Below are 15177 nucleotides of genomic sequence, written 5' to 3'. Positions count from 1 at the left end.
ATAACTGATGTATGCATCGTATCTTCAAATAAAATTAATGTTTTCCATATGGCGTTAAATGAGAAGTTATGAGGCATTTTTATGTTGTTGGATTATATGTCTTAATTATGATAAATTTTATTGTTTAAAATATCTACAATGCAATATTAAATTAGAGACGTAATGTATGTTTTATTCAATATACAAATAATGACTTTTGAATTCATTTAGTGATGTAATTTGTTGATAATGTCACGGTCTTTTAATTTTATAGTTGAGAAAATTTCAATTTCTTTTGTATCTAGCATGTTATGGTTGAAAACATGTTAAATTTATACTTAGGAAAGAAAAATGATATTCTACCAAAAACATTAATGTGTTTTTTCCTCATAAACAACTTTCTTTGACACATAAAAATTTGGTTTTATTAGCATTTTTTTAAAATTTTGAAAATTTACCCCAAAAAAAACAAAAATCATTGTTCTAGTATCATAACTTTCATTTTGAAGCTATATTTTGCACAAAAATTTCATAGTAAATTTCGTAGTCACTGCCATTTTTAAAACGTGTTCAAAATTGACGCCTAAAAAATAAAAACATCATTCCAGTATACACACTTTTCATTTTTAGCACTGTTTTTGATGGGGTTTTTTGGCCAGAGTTCCCGTTTCAAAGTTTACATTGTTTTTTATTTCAATGGCACTTTCCCAGGAACGTTGTTGTTTTCAAATAACACTATGAGGAGTTTCCACATTGCATAAGTATCCTTCTTACCATGCAAACTCGAAACCACATAGGATTTGACTCTCTCCAAGATAATCCTCCTGGATTTAGCTATATATTTCTTCCACTGAGCTAGTTGTTGTGCATTTGATGATATTGGTTTTGGAATATATGTTTTTCTATGATCCAATACTCCATTTTCATCCAACACATCTTCCATTATCTCTTTCTAAGCTATGAATTTTGAAGTTCCCTCTAGCATATTCAAGCCTAAAACCATAACAAGGCATTATTCTTCCTATGAAGAACTACCAACACCAAAAATATTATATTCGAAATTTCTCTAAGAGAGGATTAGGAACCTGGTTTCTATAGAGTTTTGAATAGATCTGATACCAGGTAGAAATAACTCAAAATTTGTAGCTACTAATGAATTCAGACTGAAATCAATAGACACAAATTTCTTCTACTCAATCTATGGAATGGAAAACATACAATAGAAACACATGCAATCATTCAATCACATTGAACACAATATTTTTATGGGGAAACCAAGTAGGAAAAACCCCTCCTCTTTTTGTATTATATCATATGAAAAAAATGATCTATTACAATGAAAAATTCAATCCTTGAATCTCAAACTACATAGAAATATTGATATGTTCCTCCTGAGTCTTCTCTAGCAAATATCTTCCTCCCGAGTCTTCTCCACCAAATAGTTAGCCAAAATAGGCCTCGTTCTTCCTCATATTTTCTTGCACAATTCTTGCTCCTAAAGAATAGGGGAAGCTCTTATTAACTTGGACAATTCCCAAGAGAAAAGTCTCACCTGCTACATGCGAACATTGTAGACTCCCTAGTATACATTAATGATTACATTGATGCCCTTTTCCTCCACTCAACTAGGCAATTCAAATTCCATTAATGAATAGGGCTATTTTGAGTAAATTAGCTAGTTATCTAAGAGATCAATGAGTTAACAATAGTTACAACTACTCAAATGAACTCCTACTAACTCTATTAATGAATAGATTCGAGATAGCTAAGTTAACTAACATTAACTACACTACATTGCTATATCTTAGAAATCAACCCATGGACAACTCTACTTCTTACCCACAAAATCAAATTGGTTGGCATACTTGAGTGACTTGGCCATGAAACTCCTACTAATTGCAACTCAAGTCATCCTGCTGATGTGGAAATTCAAATTTCTCCATTTGAATAAGGCACAATCAAGTGAAGTCTTTTCTTGCTAAAATTTCACAAATTGTTTTGTTATGCTACCACTGGAGGATGGTAGTCTTCCATAAAAATTATCTAGTATTTACATCTGGTCCAAATTTCATTCATTCCTTAAGGGGAATTAAATGGTTATGGTGGCCTAATACATCATTACCTTTACCACTAAAAAATGATCTCACTAGTGTCTTAGCCATTTTACTCTGTTTTATAATCATCAAAAGAAGGTTTTGGGCTAGTTGAATGATACTTTGTTATATTATAGCATGTTAGAGTACTTTCAATCATGATTAATTCTTTAGAAGGTGTAAAATGGACACATGATCCCAATTCAATAATAATGTGAATTGTTTGGATTAATTTCAGTGTGAATTCTAGTCTAAAATGTGTAAATTCTAAATTATTCACATATAACATGTTGGGCGGATCAATTGTCATTTTAATTAGAACAACCAATCCAACACACATAGATTGTCAATCTGGGTAGGATTTTTATTTCAAGTCTATCATGCAAAGTATATTCAGGAATAGATGGAAACTAACACTAATGAAATAAAAACCAATTACTTTATTATCACTCTCAACACTCAAATCACTCTTGTTTTCACACTTCAAACCTTACTCACACTTGCATAAAGAAAAGGTACTTAGTTGCAAAATAAATCATACTTTGTGACAAGATCATTGTTATTCAAAAGAAATAGCACTCCTAGAAACCACTCAGAACTTATGGAATTGCTTAAACATTGATTTAATGAAATAAACAAACCGACGAACTATAACAATAATCAATTAATCAACAACTAATGAGGGGACCAGTCCAGGACTTATGTTGTTGCACAATAATAGAGGTTATAATTCCTCAACTACTTAATGTATGAAAAAGATCTATAATAGTAGCAATAAGTCACACATAAACCATAATTGAAAGAAATTAAATACACAACTATATTACCCTTTAACCAGTGATCCCTGCTAAGAAGCTTAGGTACCTTCCTCCTTAGTAGGGGTTGGTAATATTTACACCACGCAAGCTAGTCAGGAAAAATATATGGAGCCACAAATGGTAGATATTTGCATTAGTGAAAATTTGTAATATAGGATTATAATTCAAGTACTCTCCTTCTAATCTATCTATGCATGCCTCATGGGAAGGGAGCACATTCTTTTATAATTTCAAAATATAGGCCTAATTTTGAAAAGAAATATCATCATGAGAATTTCTCGATACTCATGTTCTTTAAATTGAGAATATGCAATAGTTGTTTGATAAAAAATTATCCTAGTTGAAATAGATTTGTAGCAACTTTTCTAAATTACAATGACTTATCGATTAGGAATCCTAACTATTTCAACTAAGTCAGTTGTGTTGTCCATAATTTCCTCCTTTCAATAGTCAAGATGGTTCTAGCTGGGAATTTTTTCAAATGAATTACCATTACCAAACATAGGATAAAAAAGTGTCCAAACTAATTTGACGTGTATTAGCAATGACATCAAAGCCTTTGTTCCATCCTTAGCAAGGAAAAACTGGGGAAAATGTTGTCCTGTAACAACATCTCAACAAGTCACACAACCTAAAATAGAGTTTCTTCAAATCACTAATAAAGTATTCTAAAATAGATAGGTTTTATGTCAAATTACAAGAAAAGCTAGATAAAATGGATGACATACGAAAAGGAAACATACTTCGGCCGATGATGACTATCAGAGTGGCAAGGCATGTCTTTGAGAGTAAAAATAATAATAAAAGGCAGGGAAAATATGTACAAAAATATGTCAATTCAACGTCTAAACATTACACATGGAAATTTTTATGTTTTATTACATTGACAATGTGTTCATAAAGTCGTGTAGCTACTATCATGCAATATATATTTCACAGTTATAGGAGTCTTGGGTCCTCCTAGGGTAGGAATGTAAACAATTATAAATGATCTTTATGGTTCTGATAAGAATCCATTAGGTATGAAGATTTTTTTATATGAGATTTACATTTTTCAAATTTGTTGCCAACAAAAACATAATACATCTAGTATTCATATATAACCATACACACCCTTACACATATGATAAAAACATTCCAACTTCTTCTTTAGTCTTGATTGTTGAACTCATCTTATTGATCTAAATTGTCTTCTCCATGAGTGCATCTTTTGGTTACAGGTACTATAGGTTTTTAACTCATCTCTCTTTCATTAGATGTCGTCATTTTACCTCTAAAGAGATCAACCTCAAAAGAAAAAACAAAGAGTAGTACCAATGAAGTATTTTAAAGCACTCCAGTTACCATGCCTATTCTATCTAACACTCAACTCTTCATTAAAAAAGACTCAGATATCACGGAATCACCTACTAAATTTAAGGCATATATGGAGGACAGACAGGCACACATAAACATCCAGAAGTTAGGTTTTCATAGAGCTACTTGTAGGTTCCTAGCCATCCCTCATGCAGATGTAATCAAGTGGATCCTATTACACTTGGATACAAAGAGCATGACCCTCAAAAATGTCAGTGGACAATGAATTGCTTCATACTTATCCCATGACATTCACCTAATGTGTCACTTTATTAAGCTAGGCGCATTTATGGATTCACACTTTTATATATTCACCATCTATTTGAGCACCAAGGATGTGTTGATCGAAAAAAATGGCCTCATAAACATGTAAGGGAGACCACCCCCCCGGGAACTTAAATCAACTCCTTTTCCATTGAAATGGTGGTTTTGAATGGTTCAATTCGGTCCAGTTACCCTCTTTCAATCTCTACTAGCTTAAAGTATGAATTTCACCTACCAATAGAGAAGAGACATCAGATCAACTCCTCTTACTGATCAAGCAAGAAAGTGATCCTTAAGCTAACTTTGTGGCTCAGCCAAACCACCACTATGATTTTTCCTCTTCATTAAGAGGACTTATAGCAATATTTAATGTAAATTCATGTTTATTGTACAATACAAACAAAAATAAAACTAACCTAAACCTATCTTCATGGAAAGAACGATTAGTCCTTCTTTCAATCAAGACAAAGATGTTAACATAATTCAGATTTTAAACATGTCTACCTTAAGATGAATATGTAGTTAATGAAATAATTAAATTAGCTAATATTATAGTTACCAAACATGCCATGAAGAGATCTATTAACATGAATGATGAACCAAAAACATTAGGAAATAGTTCACATAATGTTTATGGTAATTAAATCATAATTAGATGGAAGATTTCTGAGTAAATAGTTACTTACAAATCTAATATTAACAAATAAGAGAAAGATATAAAAGATAACATATTCATGAGAATAATGAATAAGATAGATAATCCAGAAGATAAACACTCATATTGAAAATAGTGCACAACATGAAACATATTAACACAATTCTGCTATCAAGAAAGAAATTTTCATTGAAAATAGTAGTATTTATATATATAAAAAAAATATTAGACCTATTCCCTTACTCAATTCTTCAAATTTGATCTCCAACAATCTCCTCTAATACACAAACTCTACTGCTAAAAACAACAACTACAGCATTGAAAACCTTGCTTCCCCATACACAGTTGAGAATTGGAAAAGAAAATCCCCAATAGATCACATATATGTGGCTAATCCTCTCAATTACAACTCGAAACTCTATTACAATAGTTATTTAAGAAATTACCAGTTACAGAAGAGAGGTCCCTCTACTCCTCTTTCAAAGAGATAATATTTATACGAAGTTTATAATGTTAACAGTTCCCCCCCTATTACTCAAAGCTAAAGAAATAAAAGTAAAATGAATTTGGTGGTTTTTCTTTGGCTAGAGTTCAGGTTGAATATAGATTGCCATGGTAAATAAAATTCCCAGCTTGGTTAGTGCTCTAATAAGATTCTACTACTTTCTTGGCACTGATAAGTGGAATTCATCGGCATGGTGATATTTGAGTAACAACTTCAACAACCCATGTCCATTTTAAGTTTTCTTTGCGCCATCTAGAGAATTTTCTTCGCAAATGTTGATTGGATGTGTTAGTTCTCATTATCCCTATACACCTCTCCATTATAACATAAAATAAAATGAGTTGCAATAGAGTATTTTTTATTAAAATGGAAAAAACAGGTCAAAACCCTATAATACATGTAAAACGTCATTTATGTCATGAGATCCTCTTTAAATTAGTTAAATGGATTTTTATTTATACATGGCAAGAGCTGAATGGTATCAAAGGTAATCTGATCGAAACTTCTAAAATGAGACAAAATGAAATAGTTACAATTTTGGGCTGCTCCAATATGGATCAGACTTCAAATCATATTAAAATCTTTTAATAAATATATCGGACCCATAATATTGTAGGTCGAGAAGATTGGAGGTTGGGAGAGATGGACCATCAAGGGTTTTGGGAATAAGTCTCAATATGAAAACTCCTGATATGACATGGCGTATCAAAGTGGCGACCCAACAAAAAGTGAAAAGTGGAGCATAAGCAGAGATATATGGGAAAAGGAGTGAAAATGCTACAAAATATAATGAGGCAGTGGATTACAAGAGTGCCAAGATACATAGGAGGTGAGGCCCATGTGGAGGTGGGTTTCCCCTCTAATAAACTACAACCACTATTGAATGGCCCCAAGACTTATGATATCTAGGATTTTGAAAAGAATCTTCTGATATTGATAAGTCTGGAGGTTCTGATATGTTACAGCCACTTTATCAAAACACCACATCCACTTTATAATATAAGATAAAGCCAATATTTGGAAAATAAAATAATATAGCCACTACTAATGAAGATATTAGTCTCAGGGACTGTTTAATTAATTAAAAATAATTAATTAAAATTTAAAACAAAAATAATATTTACGAATAAATAAAATAAATAATGTACATTTTATATATTTTATACGGCCAAAGTGGTGAAAATGTCCAATATTCATTTAGGAATCATTTGCAAACCAAACAACCAAATGACATGAAACAAGAGTTGATAAGATTCTAATGATAAATCAAATTCACCAAAGCAATCAAAATCATATGATAATAGGTCATCAAATAGTGATATTAGTTAGCATTAGATCTAAGGCTCGCCATCATTATTATGAAAATAATAATAATAATGGTGGAGTTGTGTTTTTACCGCAATAGGATGTTATCAAGAGTTGGGTGAAAGAGCCATCTAAGTTCCACCAAACAACCAGTAATACATACAATACCAAATCTCATAGAAGGGTGTCCTAGTACCTAATTGTCTTATGTTACTCGATATATGGTTAGAAGAGACTGAAACATTCCCTGAAGGTTGAGTTTATATGTCACATCAAATTGTTAATAAGGGGAAGGTGTTCAACTAGTCTTATTTTTTGGCTCAACAACTTAGGATAAATGTGACTAATGTAAAGAATCCACCTAAGGGAAAGCAAGCTAGATTTTATATGTTTGCATAACTGTTGGATGGTATATGTGCTCAAAAAGATTTTCCTAGCATGAGTTGGACTTGGACACCAAAAGAGTCTGTTATTCATATTTATTGAAAGTTTCTTTCAAAGTGCAACTATAGAGGAATAATGGAGAAGCTCACTGGTCACTTCCCCATAGTATTGTACCAGATGATTGTTTATGAAGAGAGAACTTTCATGTCCCGTGAGGCAATGGAATTAGTATCATAACTTTACCATTGGTTTGCCTCAGCAAAAGGCACTTACCTCAGGTTGTTCAGTTTCTAGAAGTCATCACATATGTTACTAAGGTCTGCCATAGATAAGTTGGTCATGCAGGAGATTGCATAACATATTGTGATAGTCTTATCAGTAGTACTGTAGACACAAAAGTAAGCACCTTGGCCCACTTTTCCTTTTCCAGTGGGATTCTATAAAATCAAGAACCTGAAGGTTGTAGAAGACTAAGGTAATGAGTTCGAGAACTTCAGGTTTGGCATTATGGAGTATCACCCATACAATCCCAGAAGCATTTCCAAGAAAAATTGTGCCAAGATACATTTTAGCTAGCCATGTGGGACCTATTCTAGACCAGAGGAGGAAAATATCAAGAATTTATATAATGCCTCTAGGCCGCATGCACTAGGTAGCCAAGTAGGTCCATCTCATTTGACTCCAGAACAGGATGCTACTCCAGAAGCAGGGAAACCATAGAAGCACAACCCAGTGAGCATAAACTATAAAAGGAAGGTTGTGCACAATCCAACAAAGGAGAAAAGTCACAAATTCAAAGTGGACCCATCTATTTGGAGACAGAATATGGTAGCAGAGAGAAAGAGGAAGCAGAAGTGAGACGCAAAATAGATAGGAAGAAGAGAAAAAATAGAAGCAAGAAGAATAAAAGAGAGAACGTGATGAAAGGTAGGTGCAAGAAGATGAAATGAGAATAAAGGACGAAGAAGAAACAATGTTGAAGCAAGTGGAAGAAGATGAGGATAATCAACTACAACAGGAAGTAGAGAGAAAAAACAACGGGATCAAGAACTTTCCCAAGAGATTGAAGAGTTGATATTATTGAAAACATGGAGGTAGAACAAGAGAAACATAATCAAGACCTTGATCTCATTCGCAACATATAACATATCATCATCTAATATATGCATCCTCCTATAGGTGGGAAATATCCAAAAAAATGAAGAGGAAATTGCTCCTCTAGATGACAGCCTCATCATGGATATTTATCACTTAACTTTCAATGAGTTTTAAAGGAAAATTGTGTAAGAAAGAAAGAATCATTTTCTATATGACCTCACACATCCTCATTTTGTCAATAGGGAGAAGGTGATTGTCATGAAAACCAAGAAGAATCCTAGAGCTATTTCCACAGTTAACACGGCCTCTGCAGGAAAATACAAAACATTTGATGGTCAAGAATAGAAAAATGGAAAATATTTTGGAAGTTGTGAGAAAAAAGATAGAACATATAAAGGAAGAAACTTGGAAGTTGTCTCTTGCACATATCACTAGTAGAAAATGGTAAAATTAGTAACTAGGTGACTAAAAACGTTAGTCACGACAACTTTTCCAAGTGAAATACCACCAAAAATTAGCAGTATTAAGAGACCCAACTAAAAACGACTAACATAAATGAATATTTTAGTCACCAGTTAAAATATACGACTAGCTAATAAGTAATACTACTAAAAATGACTAACATAAATGACTAATTTAGTCTAGGAAAAAAAATATGACTACCTAACAAAAACTACAATAATATGAATTAGTCATTTATGTTAGACATTTTCATTGTGTCACTTCAACAATCTAAAATTACAATTCATAGGGGATTCAAAGGTTGTTTTAGATTGGGTGAAAGGTTATATTTCCTTGTGCACTTCTTTATTGGATCAAAGGATGATTTAAATTATGGAGCTTATTAGAATCTTTAGGGTGATATCATTTGATCACATTCACAGGGAATCAAATTTAAAGGTTGACAAATTATAGAAAAGGGGAGTGGGCCAACACCTCCTTTTGCAACATGACATGACCACCTATATATGTTGCAACAACCTTTCCAACTTATTTAGTTGGTTGCACTTATATTTCACATTTCTTCTTCATCTTGCAAAGTGGTAGTGCTAACATAAGGAGAGGGTATGAACTTTGATCAAAGAATGTTCACTTAGTACCACTACTAAATTTCCTTCATGAAAATTGCATGATGATAAATGGATGAAATTTGAATGTTACAAATGTGTAAGTAGTCCACATTCAACTTTGTTGTCTTCATTGTCCTTAGTAACAACGACAAGTTTGAATATTTCCTTTATTTATCATCACAAACACATAACTCTTTGTTGTCCCAAACATATTTAATATTGTTGGTGTATGATCTCTTAATTGTGCAATGTTCTCTTGATGATGATAATGAACTCTCAATCTCCAATGCTCATGAATATGATGAATGAATGATCTAATGCCTTACTTGAATAGACAATTTATGATTCATTTTATACTTTTATTATTCCATTGTATATATGTTTCACTACCATCTCATGCTATACAGTTAATTGAGAAAGATTTATCTTTTATTTTTAAAGTATAATTTGGTTTCATGAATAAGAATAGTTGTGTAGTTAAAATCATTCAAAATTTGTTAATAATTCATGGTTTGTTTGACTATTCGCACACTTATCCCTGACCTTTTACTTTGAGAGTGAATAGTGTCAAATCACTAGTCTTTGTTAAGGAACTTCCTTTCATTACTCAATGACCTAGCTTAGCTCGATATTTAATGATTCCCCCCTAGATAAGGATATCCTTCTTGTAGGCTAAATAGTGAAAGAAGGCCATGAAGGTGACATTGGGTGGCTTGCTTGATGGGTGGGGTCAAGCCTTTTTTTTTTTTCTATGAGAGTGTTTGAGTGGAGATACAATTTAGAAAATTCTTACAAGAAAATTAGTTTCCTTTATTTCCATCACCTAAACTACTTCCAATAAATTCATGTGCTTTTAATAAAATCTAATTTTGATAAATAATTAATTCAATAAAATTAAAAAATAAGATTATTATTATTATCGTTATTTTTTTGTATATGAGAGAATAGACAACTATAACATGTTTGTACTTAAGGATCAATTCTATCCACTACGACAATCACTTCCAAGTGTACCCACATTGCCTCACACGTGGCACACTGAGCGAATCGAAGTTTAAACCGATAACATCATAAGAAATGCCTTAAAAACCCATTCTATCATCAACTAATCTACACCATGGGGAAAATAAAAAATTACTTTTAATATTAAAAAATATAGCTAATTTATTTTATTTGAAAATCAATTTTAACATCTAATTTGAGGAAAATTTGTAAAATAAAATTTAATGTGAAAAATGTTAAGCAAAATAAAGTTGGGGTAAATTATAAAAATATAAATAATTAGAGTGAATTATAAAATTAAAAATTATAATTATAAGTAATAATTCAATCATATTACTCCTAATTTACCAAGTGTTAGAGGCATAAAATCTCTTCATATACAAACCTTTTTTAAAGTGAAAATAGATTTGATCCCCTCTCCCCTTGATAAATCCAAAATTAAGATCTAAAATTAAGATAGATCCAAGCTAGTTTTATATCAATTTATGTAATTGAAAGTAAATAATTATTATTTTAATGGAAAGTTACTTTCAAAAATATTTGTAATTTCCTCAATTTTAAATTAAAGCTAGCCTAGTTCCATCTTAACTCCGGATCTATCAAGCGATGAGAGGGATCACATCTCTTGAGGTTCAAACAGCCTTTTTGAGTGCAAAAGTTAGGAAAGGTTTGTACCTCAAGAGATTTGATCCCTCTCGGTGCTTGATAGATCCATAGCTAAGATGGATCTAGGTTGGTTTCAGTCATGTGCGACCAAAGAAAATATAACAAACATATGATTAATTTTATCGATAATACGTAAATTCATCTAATATTAATATAATCATTTTAAATATGCTAATATGTATCATATTAATCTATATATTTTAGTTTTAAGTCTGCTAAGTTGCCTCAGTTTGTTGTGATGATAATAACTTTAATGATGAAAAATGATGAAATATAAATTTTGAATGTAAAGGGACAATGTAATAGTGTTGAATGATAGAAAATGTGAATATTAAGAATATAGTCAATTACAAATAGTCTTCATTGTGGTTAATCTAAAACTATTTTCTTCTATTATTCTTATTGTCACCCTCTTTACTTTTGTCATCTTTTCATATTGATTTTCATATTTTTATATCGCTTATATGAAAAGGATAGTTTAAACCATAAACCATTTAAATATTTATCTCAATCTATTGTAGTAAACATCATTCCTTGTCTCTCCTTCTCTCCCATATTAATAGGTTGAATTACTATAACACAAAAATCAAAGTACATTGTGAATAAATTTTTGTGCTTACACTAAAACCAATGCACAATGTTAATCCAATCACTTTAAAATTAATTTACCATCATACGTACAATTACATCAAAATAGAGATCAACATTTACACTAAAATTAATGAATATAATGCAAGCAATTAAATAAGATTAGAAAAAAACATTTACACTAAAATCACTACATCTAATGAAAGCAATCAAATAAGATTAGAAATCAACATTTACACTCAAATCAATTCATCTAGTGCACGTAAGAAAATTGGATTATAAACCAATATCTACACTAAAATTAATGCACATAGTGCAAGTAACCAAATATGATTATAAAGCAACATCTACACTGAAATCAATGCATCTAGTGCAAGAAATCAAATAGGATTAAAAATCACCATCTACATTGAAACCAATGCATTTAGTGCAAGCAATCAAATAAGATTAGAAATCACCATCTACATTCAAATCAATGCATCTAGTGCAAGCAATCAAACATTATTAGAAATCAACATCTACAAAGAAATAAATGCATCTAGTGCAAACAATCAAATAGGAATAGAAATCACCGTCTACATTGAAATCAATGCATTTAGTGCAAGAAATAAAATAGGATTATAAATAATCTACATTGAAATTAATGCATCTAGTGAAAGCAATCAAATATCATTGTAAATCAACATCCACACTAAAATCAATGCATCTAGTGCAAGAAATCAAATTGGATTAGAAATCACCGTCTACATTAAAATCAATGTATCTAGTGCAAGAAATAGTGTTCCCTCTCCCCCCCCACATATATATCTATATCTCCCTCCATCTCTCCTTATTTTCCACTCTATCTCAACCCCACAAACACACATGCTATTTAACTTCATATCTATCAATCTCTTTGTCCCTCCCTCGCTCTGTCCATCTCTCTTTTCTTTCCTCTTTTCGCTTTCCATCTATATCTCTATCTCCATTTTCCTTTCTATATCACCACCAAATCATACACTCTATTTCTTCAATCTATCTACCTACCCTTCCCTCCTCCTCCTCTCTCTCTCTCTCTCTCTCTCCCCACTACTTCTATCTCTCTTCCCTACTTCTTTCCTCTCTCCCTCTCTCTCCATCCTCTTTATCACTCCCTCTCTCTCTCTCTCTCTCTCTCTCTCTCTCTCTCTCTCTCTCTCTCTCTCTATCCACCTTTCTCTCTATGTTTCTTTCTTCTTACGTATCTCTCCCTCCGCCTCCAACTCCATCTCTCTTTCCCTACCTCACTCCAATATCTCTCCCTTCCTCTCTTTCTCTTCAGCCTCCAACTTTGTTACTATATCCCTCCCTCTCTCCTTCTCTCCCCCATTCGCTCCATCTCTCCATTGTTACTCCCTCTCTCTCTCCACTTCTCACTCTCTATGTATTTCTTCTTCCTTCCCTCTCTCTCGTCCAAGTCCATCTCCCTATCTGTCCCTCTCTCCTCCTCTCTCCCTCTCTAATCCTCTCTCTTACCCCATCACTCTCCTTCTCTCTCTCAAGTATTATCTCTCTCTCTCTCTCTCTCTCTCTCTCTCTCTCTCTCTCTCTCTCTCTATATATATATATATATATATATATATATATATATATATATATATATATATATATATATATATATATATATATATATATATATATATCACTCTCTCACTCTCTCTCTCTCTCTCTCTCTCTCTCTCTACCTATGTTACTATATCCCTCCCTCTCTCCTTCTGTCTCCTTCTCTCCCCCTCCAACTCCGTATCTCTATACCTCCCTCCCTCCTCCTCTCTCTCATCCTTCCTCTCTCACCCTTTCTCTCCTATGTTTATCTCTCTTCCCCCATCTCTCTCTCTGTCTCCCTCTCTGCCCTCCAATCCTCTCACTATCTCCCTCCCACTTTCCTATCTCTTCCCCCTCCATCTGTGTATCCCTCTCCCTCTCTTACCCTTCTCTACGTCTATCTCTTTTTATTCGTCCTCTCCTCTCTCCTTTAGTTTATCTCCATCTCTCCCTTGTCACCCCCCCATATCACCACCTCTATAGCTTTATGTCTTTGTTCTTACCTCCCATATATATAGAGTTAATATATATCATGATATATTAATAATATATATTAATATATCATGATATATGTTAAAATTTAATATTGGATAAAAACAAAGTTATTATATTATTTAATATCAATATTATGATATATTAATATGAATATTAGATTTAATAATAATAATAATAATAATAATAATAATTTAATATTAATATTACACTAATAGTATTTTTTTGCATGGTATTAATAATAATTTGGCCCATGGTATTTTCCCATAGGCTCCACCTAAATAAAACCTATTTTTTGATTTTTCATAAATATAAAGAGGTTAATCGAGTAAAGATAAAAATAGGTTTTGTTTATTTACCATACCTCTAGTTAATTTAATTTTTTTTTTATTTACCATACATTTGGAGTAAATATAAAAAAAAAAGTCTTATTTATTTACCATACTTTTGGTTTGATTATATTTTTATTTATTCACCATAACTCTTTCTTTTTTTTACTATTTGTAAACCTCTTTATATTTTAAATTTATGTTGTGTTTATACCAAATAATAATTAGATTGATTTTTAAATAGGGCCGACATTAGATTAACAATGTTAAATGTTATATATTAATGTTTACATTTACGTTTATGTTTACATTTACATTTAAGTTTACATGTTTACGTTTTTAGGCGAGCTGTACCCCATGGGTGCAATAATTATTTTATTTTTAGTCTAAAATTACAAAGAACTTTGAAAAATATAGATAAATAACCAAAAACGATTTTATATTAATTAAAATAAAATAAATTTCAATTAATTGAAAGTGAAAATAATATTATTTTAATGAAAAAATGCTTTCTATTTTAAAAGAGAGTAAAGAGAATTGTAATTATTTTATTTAAACTTTGAACTACAACAAACTTAATAATTTAATGGTTTTGGGTCATTTTGCCCTAAATGGTAGGGGTTATAGATCATCTTGCCTTCATAATTGGCAATGTAAAGGCATTGTTTTACATCTGGGATTGTTTCTACCATGGTAACACCTATCCAAGTCTCTGGGAGGATAGAATTGATCCAGATCGTGCTGCTGGATTTTTTGTGGATCCATGTGTTTGGTGCCCCTGAAAAACTCATATCTCAACCATCACAATGATTTGAGAAAGAGAGATGCACTGAGATGAAACCTGGGGAAAAACTAGTAGGTTTTTAGATTTAAAGTTCCTTGTAATGGAGACCTGGTGGGTGCTTCAGATGTTGGTTACATGTCTGGCAGTTCGAAACACTGGCAACGGATCAATGGATGTCGAGGTTTCATCGAAAGTCGGCCTTTGACAAAGTTGAGGAAACCTTTGA

Source organism: Pinus tabuliformis, chromosome 9 (genome assembly GCF_031772625.1).
Source record: "Pinus tabuliformis cultivar Carrire ecotype Pingquan chromosome 9, CPIR1, whole genome shotgun sequence".
Lineage (NCBI taxonomy): Eukaryota > Viridiplantae > Streptophyta > Pinopsida > Pinales > Pinaceae > Pinus > Pinus tabuliformis.
The sequence above is the reverse complement of the archived record's forward strand: the minus strand, read 5'-3'. Positions refer to the sequence as shown.